Here is a 12,144-nt window from a genome sequence, read left to right as displayed (position 1 = left end):
GTAATCGTACCGAAAATGACTTTATTTGACCAGTGAAAATGTAGAACATCTCAATATAACCCAGACTTTTATTTAAATTGATAAGATTGTTATCAAACCTTGTAATTCAGAAATGATTTGGTAGTGGTGGCAACCGAACCCACGCCCTCGAAGAGACTAGTGCCAAAAAAAGGCGCCTTAGACTTTTCGTCTATGCTACGCTACTCCACATGCAACCTTATTCCACAGAAAACTCAACGATTCCTTAAATTCTGAATGAGTCATCATCAAGTCTGCTTAGACAAGTGTGCCGTATTTACACTGAAATGAGATATCTGTTTATGCATTTGAAAAGTGTGAGTGAAATAAATTGGATCCGCTTGTCCCATGTTCTTGTTGAAAAGGGGAATTATATTAACAACAGTAACTTTAAAATTTACAAAAGAAATGCCCCGGGTGAGGATTGAACTCACGACCTTGAGATTATGAGACTCACGCGCTACCGACTGCGCTACCAAGGCCACACATTTAACTAAAAATGTATTTCGTAAACTTTTCTATCATCCTAGTTATGGTAATGATTGTTCAGAGATTTTTCACGACACGAAATGTAGGGCTGTAACTACTTCCAACAAAATTTCCTATCCCATATTTATATAATTAAAGCACAATTTCGATCAATACCTCCTCTTATGTTCTCTTGTGAAGTACTTTAAGTTCTTGGCAGAACATACAATTCTTTTGATGCTCTTCTCATCCATGCAATAAAATTGTAAACACTCTCCTTGAGCTGCTCAATTTCATGGTGGAATAACATTCTGCCACAAACTCTTGTTCGCAACCTATCATCTTCAGAGATACGTGATTCAACGTTTCTGTCGTTTCTTAAACTTTATGTTACGGCTACTAATAATCTTCCAAGGTATACAGCAAGAGCAGCATATCATTTAGGAAACGTCAAATGAACATGAAATTCATGTTCGATTAAATTAATCTGTTCATCTTGCCACCTTGTCTTGTGAAAATCGGCTTGTGACAGTGAATTCTCTATGTGAAGATTTCTTTCCCAATGTAAATACAGACAGTGGATTCGGAAAAATGTGGAAATTCTACAAAAATCGAAAAATTGTAGACGTGTGAAACCGTAGTAATTGTTTCGTTCTAGTGAGAAGTGAACAAAACATACGAGGCCGATCATTTAGTTACGAAAAATATATATGAAACCAATCCTTACGGGAAAAGGCAGTAGGTAATGGAATAAAGTTCAACACTATGACTTGATGTATACTTACGAAGTCTGATTTAGGTATCTAATTCCAGTGTGTACTTGACTTACAGCATCGGTTCCTCGGACAATGTTTCACCCTTCGGTATAATTGAAGTGTGCAGATTAAAAACGCTGAAAGCTAAGTGAAATACAACACAAATTACACAGCAGTAATCGTACCAAAGGTGACTGTATTTGACCCAGTAAAAATGTAGAACATATCAATATAACCCAGATTTTTATTTAAATTGATAAGATTGTTATCAAACCTTGTAAGTCAGAAATCATTTGGTAGTGGTGGCATTGGAACCCACGGCCTCGAAGAGACTTGTGCCTAAAGAAAAGACGTCTTAGACTTCTCGTCTACGCTTCTCCACATGCAACTTTATTCCACAGAAAACTCAACAATTCCTAAATTCTGAATGAGTCATCATCAAGTCTGCTTAGACACGAGTGCCGTATTTGCACTGATATGAGATATCTGTTTATGCATTTGAAAAGTGTCAGTGAAGTAAATTGGATCCGCTTGTCCCATGTTCTTGTTGGAAAAGGGAAATATATTTACAACGGTAACTTTAAATTTTACAAAAGAAATGCTCCGGGTAAGGATTGAACTCACGACCTTGAGATTATGAGACTCACGCGCTACCGAAGCCACACATTTAACTAAAAATGTATTTCGTCAATTTTTCTATCATCCTAGTTATGGTAATGATTGTTCAGAGGTTCTGCACAATATTATAATAAACCCGGTACTGCGCCATCAAGTGAGCCGCAGTGTTGCCAACTCACCCCAAGAAAATTTCATCATATGATATTTTACAGGCGAAGCTAACCTACAAATAGGGGTTGGCAAAACTGACTAGTTCCTTCTCAACGTCTTGGAAAACGTCTTAAGACAAATATCTTAATCTTTAAGAAAGTCGACTTCCGGTTTGTCAAGATGTTACTTCCGGTCTGTCAAGAAAATTTTGTTAAGACAAATATCTTAAGACGTTTTCCAAGACATTGATTTTCTTGGCTCCTAATTGAGCTAGGATGATGATTTTAGGTTTGTTGGATAGGATTCGACGAGAACTATTCGACTAGCAAATAAAATCGATTCTACCCCCCTCTATTTTTTTCTAGCATACTGATCTATTGCATGCTAACCAAACCTCTTGGGAGGCAGACTCTTGTAACGCCACGGAGCAAAAATAGCATATACTTGAAATAACACACACCAAACCAGCACCATCGTGAATTAGCCTTCCAAGGTTTTTTTTATTGCAAAGTATTTATTTTGTGACACTCCACTAAATATATAAAAATAACATACCCCACAAATATTTTTTCAACAAGATGCAATGTGTGAAAATTTGTCCTATGTGTGAAACTGGTGTTTCAAGTAAAAGTTTCGAAAGACACTGCCGTACCTGTGTACCTGGCAAGCATGTGACCGCTACAGAACCATGTCCCAGGTGCGGTAAACATATTACTATTGGTAATCTGAAAAGGCATATAACAACATGCAAAGTCGTCGGAGCACCTGTCCCACTCTCGACCAAGAGAAAAGCGAAAGCCGACTTGCCGCCATCCGCCAAACGTGTCAAGCCTGTGGCGAAAGCGAACCAGTCTGCTTTCGAGGGTTTGTTAGAGGACTTTGTCCTCACTTCGGAGGGCTCATGTGACGTGCGTAGCTTTTTGGAGAAAAAGCAAGCCAAAATTATTTCCATCCTCAGCGATGCGCTTGCAACGCACTCCACCAAATTCTACGCATCGCTATGTCGCCTGTACAAGAAGCCGTCTGATGAAATTTATAGCTTCTACCACAATACCAAGGCGAAGACGCTGCATCTGGCGAATGTCGACAACCTAAAGGTCGTCTACAACGAATTTGCCGAGGAGCTGGTGGCCAAGCAGGAGGAACATCAAGCTATGAGCTCAGGAGGTTCGCTGTGTGGTGGACCTCACGAACTGTGTATCATACTTAACAAGTTTGTGCCTCTCTCCGCGTCCAGCTACGCCCCCTTACCACGTAACATTGCTACAAAGAAGGCTCTCTTGAATATTCAGAACAGTGACGCCAAGTGCTTTCTTTGGTCGGTGCTTGCAGCGTTGCACCCTGTCCACCGGATTTTCAAAACTACACCCTCGTTGGGTTCCATGGTGGGGTACAATTCGAATACCTCGTCTTTTTCGAATTTCCCAGTGCTTAGGTAATCCCTCGCCAACGGACCCAGCTCGACTAGCTTGTCCGAAGAGGTACTGCCTAGGGCTTGATGTCTCGGAGCCGGAGCAAGTTCGAACGGAGTAGTGTGAATGCTGGATATCGTTGTGGGTATGGTATAATTTCGAGCGGTGAGTGGCACAAGCTCGTTGATTAACTCTTTGTTTTGCTCGGTGACATCTTTGATTTCTTTACCAAGTCCACTGATTGCATCGATGATAGGTTGGTCCTGACGCTTATTCTCTTCGTAAATTCCACGATTCTCGGATTTCCACCACTTAAACTGTTTTGCCAGGTAGCTACGCAGCTTCAGGTTGTCGTCTGCAAGTTTGCGTTTCATTGTTTTGTATGTAGTTATTTTTAATAAGTCAAGACGTTTCTTGTAACGTTGCAACGTTTAGAAAATTATTAATCTTGTTTCTGTATTTTCCGTTATTAGATTTCCTCGTCATGTCTATTGTGACAAATCCGAAATCATCTTGGTTCCTACATGAAGAGCAAAATTTGGAAAACTGATTGTAGTTTATGTCCCCACCTACATAATCATCGTAAGAGTGTTTTAAATTGGTGTAGTCTTGACGAAACAAACAAATGAAATTAGCATTGTCTCGGAGTAGCTGCTTTGGGATTTTGGAAAAAGTCTGAGCAAGATAGAAGCAGTCCATGCCTCTGTGCTGACCCTGAGTAAAAAAATTGCGAATTTCGTTCTGGTTCTCCAGGATCACATCGTCAAAAACCACCACCGAATTCTCGAGACACCAGTCTAGTGGTATCACTTCAGAAGCAAATATAGCTATGCCTATTCCCTCGTACAGTTTCGACAGCTGGCATACTTCGGTTGCTCCAAACGTTTGGAGAAAACATACAGGTGCCTGTTCTTCCAGTTTAGCCAGTTTGGTGCAAGAAGAAAATTATCAATAAGTAACGTTGTTTTTCCACATCCAGAAGGTCCAACAATAAGACAACGAATGTTGTCGGGTTGAAGCTCGCCATTTTTCCTATCCTGACGTTCCGATGGAAAATCTGGCAGTCGCCGTACCACATCCCAAACACCCGTTACACAATCACCTCGTTTGCGTCTATCCAACTTTTTCCCTCGAGTCCCAGCCATTTCACCAACAGTTTGTCACCTTTTCTACGTAATACTTTTTCAATAAGATACGTGTCGGGGTATTTTGTTTTAGAAAGTTCCTCTTCGTAAAATCTTCCTTTCAGAATTTCGTCGCGATTATATTTTATTATATACGTGTGACGGTTTTCGGGTAAGACTCGAACTATGGTGAAAAGTTCCGTACTCCAATTTTTTTGTGAAGCCCTTTTCGAACGCACGCTTAACTTTACTAATTCTCACCTGAACTCCACTTTTGTATTTTGTTTTCTTGCTTGTAAATTTGTATTTTGGGCAATAAACCGTAGAAATTAAACGTCGCTCGTCAGATTTGTTGACGTCAGCTGGTTTCATGTTTATCGTGCGATGCAAACTGTGATTATAGCTGTCAACGAGTTCCGGAAGCATGTCGAGCCACTTGTAATTTCCCTGAACCGTGAAATGTTTCCACATCCGTGTTTTGAGAGTTCGGTTGAAACGTTCAACTATGCTGGCTTTGATGTGACTAAAAGTGGAGTAATGTTGAATATTTTGTTTTTGAATAAATTGCAGAAAGACAGAGTTGTAGAATTCTTTTCCGTTATCCGTTTGAAGAAATCGAGGTCGCGTGCCACTGTCATCGAAAATAGTTTTGAATGCTTCCACTACACAGGTTCCTGTTTTTGCCTTGAGGGGTGAAGCCCACGCAAATTTTGAAAATGTGTCTATAACAGTGAGAAGTGTATCCCTTGTTGATTTTATGTAAATTTTTTAAGTTGCCACTGCTCATTTCCACAAGGTCAGCTTCCAACAGGTCGTCTATGCCTTTGGTCAATACCGCCAGTCGTTTGTAGTTTCGCCGTGCAGGTTTGTGCAGCTCGTTCACAATAGCCTGCCTAGACATTGCGCGAAAATAAGAATATAGCTTGGATGGGATTTCTGTCTGCAGACAATGCCGGGTTTTCTATGTACAGCTTGTCACCTATTTCTATGTCGATAATTTGAGTGGCATCTTCGGCATAGGCGGTCTCGCGAGTTTCGGGGTGGGTGAAGTCGACCAACTCCACTCCTCTTATTTTAGGCTCGTCACTGATGTTCATCACGGTCTTGGTTGGGTAGTGGGTTGCGTGAGGCAAAGACCAGTATGAAACCTTGACGAACTGAAGTGTGCCAGCGGTGAAAAACTGGTGATAGGCTTTGGAAGGAGTCAGCATGTAGAGTTTGGCACCCGGATGGAAGAGCGAGGAAAATTCCCTGTTTGTAATGCTGTACAGTTTGATGACAACGGTGGACTTGAGATTGTCGATGCTGGCGTTCAGGGTGTTTACATTGGTTCTAACCTCGCTCTCCACATCCTCCAATCTACCGTTTATTGATTCCAGGTGTTCCTCGATAGCACGGACAACAGTGTCGTAATCGGGCTTGATATTCACATCGACAATTAGCCTCTTGAATTTTTTTCTTTTAACTCATGTAGTTGGGTACTGAAATTGGTTATGGCCGATTCCTGGCTCGCCTCGATGCTGCCAATTTGCTCTTTCACATTGGTGATAATCTGCTGCAGACTTTCCACGAGTGTCAACTTGGACTTCTGGGTTGCGAGGTCGTGGACCTGGGTTCTAATTTCCGCAAACAAGGCATGCAGCTTGCTTATGTTCTGGTTGGTGGGCAAGGTTACAACAGACTCCCGTAGCAATTCAATTTCGGTTTGGATGTTTTTGATGTCGTCGGATTTGAGTATTCGGTCGAGAGCCCTCTTCACGCTTTTCAGTTCCTGCGAGGGGGCAGGGTGGCCTCCGTGTTTTGGAGCAACTTCAAACCTTTTTTCAACGCGTCCAACTCTGAGGCAGCAGCAGCAGCGTTTATGCCTTCTTGTAATTGTGTTATGTCGTCCTGGGTGGGGGTGGATTGTTGCAAAGTTTCCAATTTAGCCTGTATGTCGCCGATCAAGTGATGAAAATGCGACAACTCTGATTCGGTGATTAGATTTTCCAACTTGGTGATCTGCTGTTGGACGCTGGCCAGAGTATCCCTGATGCCAGGCAGTGTGGATTCCAGTGCTTCGTGTACGTTTGCCAGATCATTTTTGATGACGGCAAGAGCATCCTCAATATGGGCTATGGTACCTTGCAGCTTCCCGAAATCCTCGTAGGTCTCAAGTTGGAGTTTTATGTTGGCAACACTACTGGCAATGGCATTCAGCTCGCTGGACGAAGGTAGATTGTCGATAAAGTCCTGTAGCGTTTGTAGTTTAATTTTGACTTCGTTGATGGCTGCATGCAAAGCGTCCGTTTGAAGCTCAGCCTTGATGCTTTCCAACGTAGGAATTTCGAACGATTGAAACTGTTCGTGCAATTTGGCAATACTGGCATTCACGCGATCGTAGTCATCTTGAGTTTTTATACTCTGGATAATGTTTTGCAGTTCAGTCTGGTAGGTGCTCGTTTGGTCCTGCAAGTGTTCAGCTGTTCCACGTCGGAGGTCTGCGCTTGCTGCAGCTTCACAAGTTCGCTTTGAAGCTTGCCTACACTCAGTGCTAAGTTGTCGAAGTTGTCCATTGACGCGAGGTCGGTGTACTTTTGCAGCAGCGATTTCAGCTCGGCGTCAATTTTGAGTACGGGCTCCAGGCACTGAGACTGCAGGCTAGCTATCTCTGACTGGAGGCTGGAGTAGAGCGTGGACTGCAGGGCCTGCAGGTCGCTTCGCAACTTTTTGACCCTGACGTCGAGCATGAGTAGCTCGTCGCCGTGATCGTCGCGTTTGGTGTGACCAAAAATATCGTTAGGCATTGTTACCACTGTGGTTATTTATTATAGGGTAGGTGATTTTCATTTCTATGAAAAGAGGGATGAGTTTATCGTAGTCGTCCAAGAGCTCCACGTACAGGCGATCGCCAGCAGACACATCGTACGTTGTAGTCGCATCCATCCTATCGTGATTGATGCGATAGAGGTTCTTGCCAGAGGAAACATTGGTCTCCCCTTTGTTCTCGGGATTCATGTCGAACATAATTTTGCCGGAGATGGGGAACCGGTAATAATTCAAGTTGTTGTTGAATACATAGAACGTTTTGCCCACATCTCCATCGTACTGGGTCAAAATGCTATTCAAGTGTATAATTATGTCACGTCCTGAGGTGAGACAGAGGCTCACAGGGGCGTACCTGTGTGGTGGGGATCGTCGGCCGGTCACTCTACTCTACCTAGCTTATCCATATACGGAGTTCACGGGAAGAGTAGGAGACATACCTTTCTCTGATATGCCTACGGACTAGCCTTGCCTACTTTAGTGCATAAAGTATAAAACTTGTGACTTCCTGAGGGGGGAGAAAGTGTAATTGCGAGAGGTATTCCAAAAGAGATGGGAGTGTTTGTGTATGTGTGTGTGGGGGGATACTTACATTGAATAGTATAATCCTAGACGTCTCTTTCTACTGTGGTGGCAGGAGTGTCTTCTTACGCACGACTGCTCCAGGTATTCTTAAGTCTTCGTCTTAAAGTAAACCTCTAGGCTAACAGCAGTCACTGTGGAGTCATATGATATTGGAAGTCATGGGGGATAACAGATAAAGCAAGACGTTGGTTTTATAGTTTAATAAGCAACAAAACAAATAAAGACTAAAAATAAGATGTGATACAAGAATCTTGATCCAGAAGCTTTAAGGCTTAGTGATGCTTATGATATGACTATCTTGACCACTGGGGGCTTTTGGGTTGATTACATTTTAAGACGCTATGCTAACGGATATGAATCCTTGACATTGTACTGTGTAAACAATGATATAAGGGCAGGCGTACAAATATGGCCCTTCTGACATAAGTTCGTTTGATCCAAACATAGCTCTCCGAACAACGGAGGTGTGTTATTATACCAATGAATTTACTTATTATCATCCTAGCTAATTCTGGGTGTGTATGTTAGTGTAAATGCTGGTGTTTGTATGGGCGGTAGTGTATGGGCAGAAAGTGTGCCATACTTGAAATATAGAAGTTAGTTAGTTACCATACTAAATATTAGAGAGTTACAGAAGATTATTCTTACCTTCGTAAGAAGGGTCTGTTACCATCGAGGAATCTCAGCGATCGTCTCTGGTGAAGGTATCGATGAGGGTAACAGACTGAAGTCAAAAGCTTCGAGCATGACGTTTTAAAGTCAGATTATCAGCAAGTGGGAGGTTCCTTGCTCTGTGCAGTGCTCGCCCACGGGTCAAAAAGGAGGGGGGGATAATGGCGGAATGGAGGGCAAAACCACAGAAAGAAAATAAAAGGAAGTTAAGCCATATGTGTGCTGATGACGCCATATCCTAGGCTTGTGAACAAGGGTCCTGTTGTGCCCCATGTGCTTACGCCGGAGAGTTATCACTTTAGCGGAGCCAAAGGGGTATTTTATATGTCTGGGGCGGTCAGACATCCACTAACCTTCAACTTTCCCAGTATGTTGTTGGCAAAGAATGCCCTCATTCAAAGTTCTTATTACCACATGTGCACAGGCAGGGATCTAACAGGGGTCTCATTATGATCACTATTCAGTTGCAAAGTTCTTAGGAATTACATATGGCATGCTCTGATGTAAGTTGTACCTCCCAAGAGGTTTGGTTAGCATGCAATAGATCAGTATGCTTGAAAAAAATAGAGGGGGTGGGGGTAGAATCGATTTTATTTGCCAGTCGAATAGTTCTCGTCGAATCCTATCCAACAAACCTAAAACCATGTCCAAGCTCAATTAGCAGCCAAGAAAATCAATGTCTTCGAAAAACATCTTAAGATATTTGTCTTAAGAAAATTTTCTTGACAGGCCGGAATTGACAAACCGGAAGTCAACTTTCTTAAAGTATAAGATATTTGTCTTAAGACGTTTTCCAAGACGCTGAGAAGCAACTAGTCAGTGTTGCCACATCCTATTTGTAGGTTAGCTTCGCCTGTAAACGATCACATGGTGAAATTTTCTTGGTGTGGGTTGGCAACACTGAACCTCACTTCAGGTTGCAGAACCCGCTAAGTGCCTCTTCTCAATAAAACATACAAGGCCGGTCATTTAGTTACCAAAAATATCTATGAAACCAATCCTTACGGGAAAAGGCAGTAGGTAATGGAATAAAGTTCAACACTATGACTTGATGTATACTTACGAAGTCTGATTTAGGTATCTAATTCCAGTGCGTACTTGATTTACAGCACAAATTACACAGCAGTAATCGTACCAAAGGTGACTGTATTTGACCCAGTAAAAATGTAGAACATCTCAATATAACCCAGACTTTTATTTAAATTGATAAGATTGTTATCAAACCTTGTAAGTCAGAAATCATTTTAGTGGTGGCATTCAAACCCACGGCCTCGAAGAGACTTGTGCCTAAGAAAGGCGTCTTAGACTTCTCGTCTACGCTACTCCACATGCAACATCATTCCACAGAAAACTCAACGATTCCTTAAATTCTGAATGAGTCATCATCAAGTCTGCTTAGACACGTGTGCCGTATTTGCACTGATATGAGATATCTGTTTATGCATTTGAAAGGTGTCAGTGAAGTAAATTGGATCCGCTTGTCCCATGTTCTTGTTGGAAGGGGGAAACATATTTACAACGGTAACTTTAAAATTTACAAAAGAAATGCCCCGGGTGAGGATTGAACTCACGACCTTGAGATTATGAGACTCACGCGCTACCGACTGCGCTACCGAGGCCACACATTTAACTAAAAATGTATTTCGTCAACATTTCTATCATCCTAGTTATGGTAATGATTGTTCAGAGATTTTTCACGACTCGAAATGTAGGGCTGTAACTACCTCCAACAAAATTTCCTATCACATATTTATATAAATAAAGCACAATTCCGATCAATACCTCCTCTTATGTTCTCTTGTGAAGTACTTTAAGTTCTTGGCAGAACATACAATTCTCTTGATGCTCTTCTCATCCATGCAATAAAATTGTAAACACTCTTCTTCAGCTGCTCAATTTCACGGTGGAATAACATTCTGCTACAAACTCTTGTTCGCAACCGATCATCTTCAGAGATACGTGATTCAACGTTTCTGTCCTTTCTTATACTTTATGTTACGGCTACTAATAATCTTCCAAGGTATACAGCAAGAGCAGCATATCCTTTAGGAAACGCCAAATGAACATGAAATTCATAAAAAGGTAAAGGTAAATTTCTCCCCTGTGCATAGCACCACGCCATGAACGCGTATAGGGGGTGTGGGGATTAAATTAGTCTGTTTATCTTGCCACCTTGTCTTGTGAAAATCGGCTTGTGACAGTGAATTCTGAATTTGAAGAGTGCTCTCTTAATGGAAATAGAGACAGTGGATTCAGAACAATGTGAAAATTCTACAAAAATCGAACAATTGTAGCCGTGTGAAATCATAGAAATTGTTACGTTGTAGTGGAAAGTGAATAAAACATAAGAAGCCGATCAATTAGTTACGTAAGAGAACTATGAAACCATTCCTTATGGGAAAAGGCAGTAGGTATTGGAATAAAGTTCAACACTATGACTTGATGTATATTTACGAAGTCTGATTTATGTATCTAATTCCAGTGCGCACTTGAATTCCAGCATCGGGTCCTCTGACAATGTTTCACCCTTCGGTATAATTGAAGTGTGCAGATTAGTAGCGCTGAAAGCTAAGTGAAATACAAGAAAATTACACAGCAGTAATCGTACCGAAAATGACTTTATTTGACCAGTGAAAATGTAGAACATCTCAATATAACCCAGACTTTTATTTAAATTGATAAGATTGTTATCAAACCTTGTAATTCAGAAATGATTTGGTAGTGGTGGCAACCGAACCCACGCCCTCGAAGAGACTAGTGCCAAAAAAGGCGCCTTAGACTTTTCGTCTATGCTACGCTACTCCACATGCAACCTTATTCCACAGAAAACTCAACGATTCCTTAAATTCTGAACGAGTCATCAAAAGTCTGCTCTGACAAGTGTGCCGTATTTACACTGAAATGAGATATCTGTTTATGCATTTGAAAAGTGTGAGTGAAATAAATTGGATCCGCTTGTCCCATGTTCTTGTTGAAAAGGGGAATTATATTAACAACAGTAACTTTAAAATTTACAAAAGAAATGCCCCGGGTGAGGATTGAACTCACGACCTTGAGATTATGAGACTCACGCGCTACCGACTGCGCTACCGAGGCCACACATATAACTAAAAATGTATTTCGTAAACTTTTCTATCATCCTAGTTATGGTAATGATTGTTCAGAGATTTTTCACGACACGAAATGTAGGGCTGTAACTACTTCCAACAAAATTTCCTATCACATATTTATATAAATAAAGCACAATTTCGATCAATACCTCCTCTTATGTTCTCTTGTGAAGTACTTTAAGTTCTTGGCAGAACATACAATTCTTTTGATGCTCTTCTCATCCATGCAATAAAATTGTAAACACTCTCCTTGAGCTGCTCAATTTCATGGTGGAATAACATTCTGATACAAACTCTTGTTCGCAACCTATCATCTTCAGAGATACGTGATTCAACGTTTCTGTCGTTTCTTAAACTTTATGTTACGGCTACTAATAATCTTCCAAGGTATACAGCAAGAGCAGCATATCATTTAGGAAACGTCTTG

The 12,144-nt window shown here is 41.4% G+C and overlaps 3 non-coding genes across 3 annotated transcripts; all 3 read right to left on the bottom strand.

Moving 5' to 3' along the window:
* Positions 1-427: 427 nt before the first annotated feature.
* Positions 428-500, bottom strand: TRNAM-CAU (transfer RNA methionine (anticodon CAU)). Its single transcript has one exon. It is a non-coding gene; the product is annotated as a tRNA-Met (tRNA).
* A 9,653-nt stretch (positions 501-10,153) lies between these two features.
* Positions 10,154-10,226, bottom strand: TRNAM-CAU (transfer RNA methionine (anticodon CAU)). Its single transcript has one exon. It is a non-coding gene; the product is annotated as a tRNA-Met (tRNA).
* Positions 10,227-11,630: 1,404 nt separating this feature from the next.
* On the bottom strand, positions 11,631-11,703 carry TRNAM-CAU (transfer RNA methionine (anticodon CAU)). Its single transcript has one exon. It is a non-coding gene; the product is annotated as a tRNA-Met (tRNA).
* Positions 11,704-12,144: the final 441 nt, after the last annotated feature.

Source organism: Lepisma saccharinum, chromosome 3, assembly GCF_977018435.1.
Source record: "Lepisma saccharinum chromosome 3, izLepSacc3.1, whole genome shotgun sequence".
Taxonomy (NCBI): Eukaryota; Metazoa; Arthropoda; class Insecta; order Zygentoma; family Lepismatidae; genus Lepisma; species Lepisma saccharinum.
The sequence above is the reverse complement of the archived record's forward strand: the minus strand, read 5'-3'. Positions and strand labels throughout refer to the sequence as shown.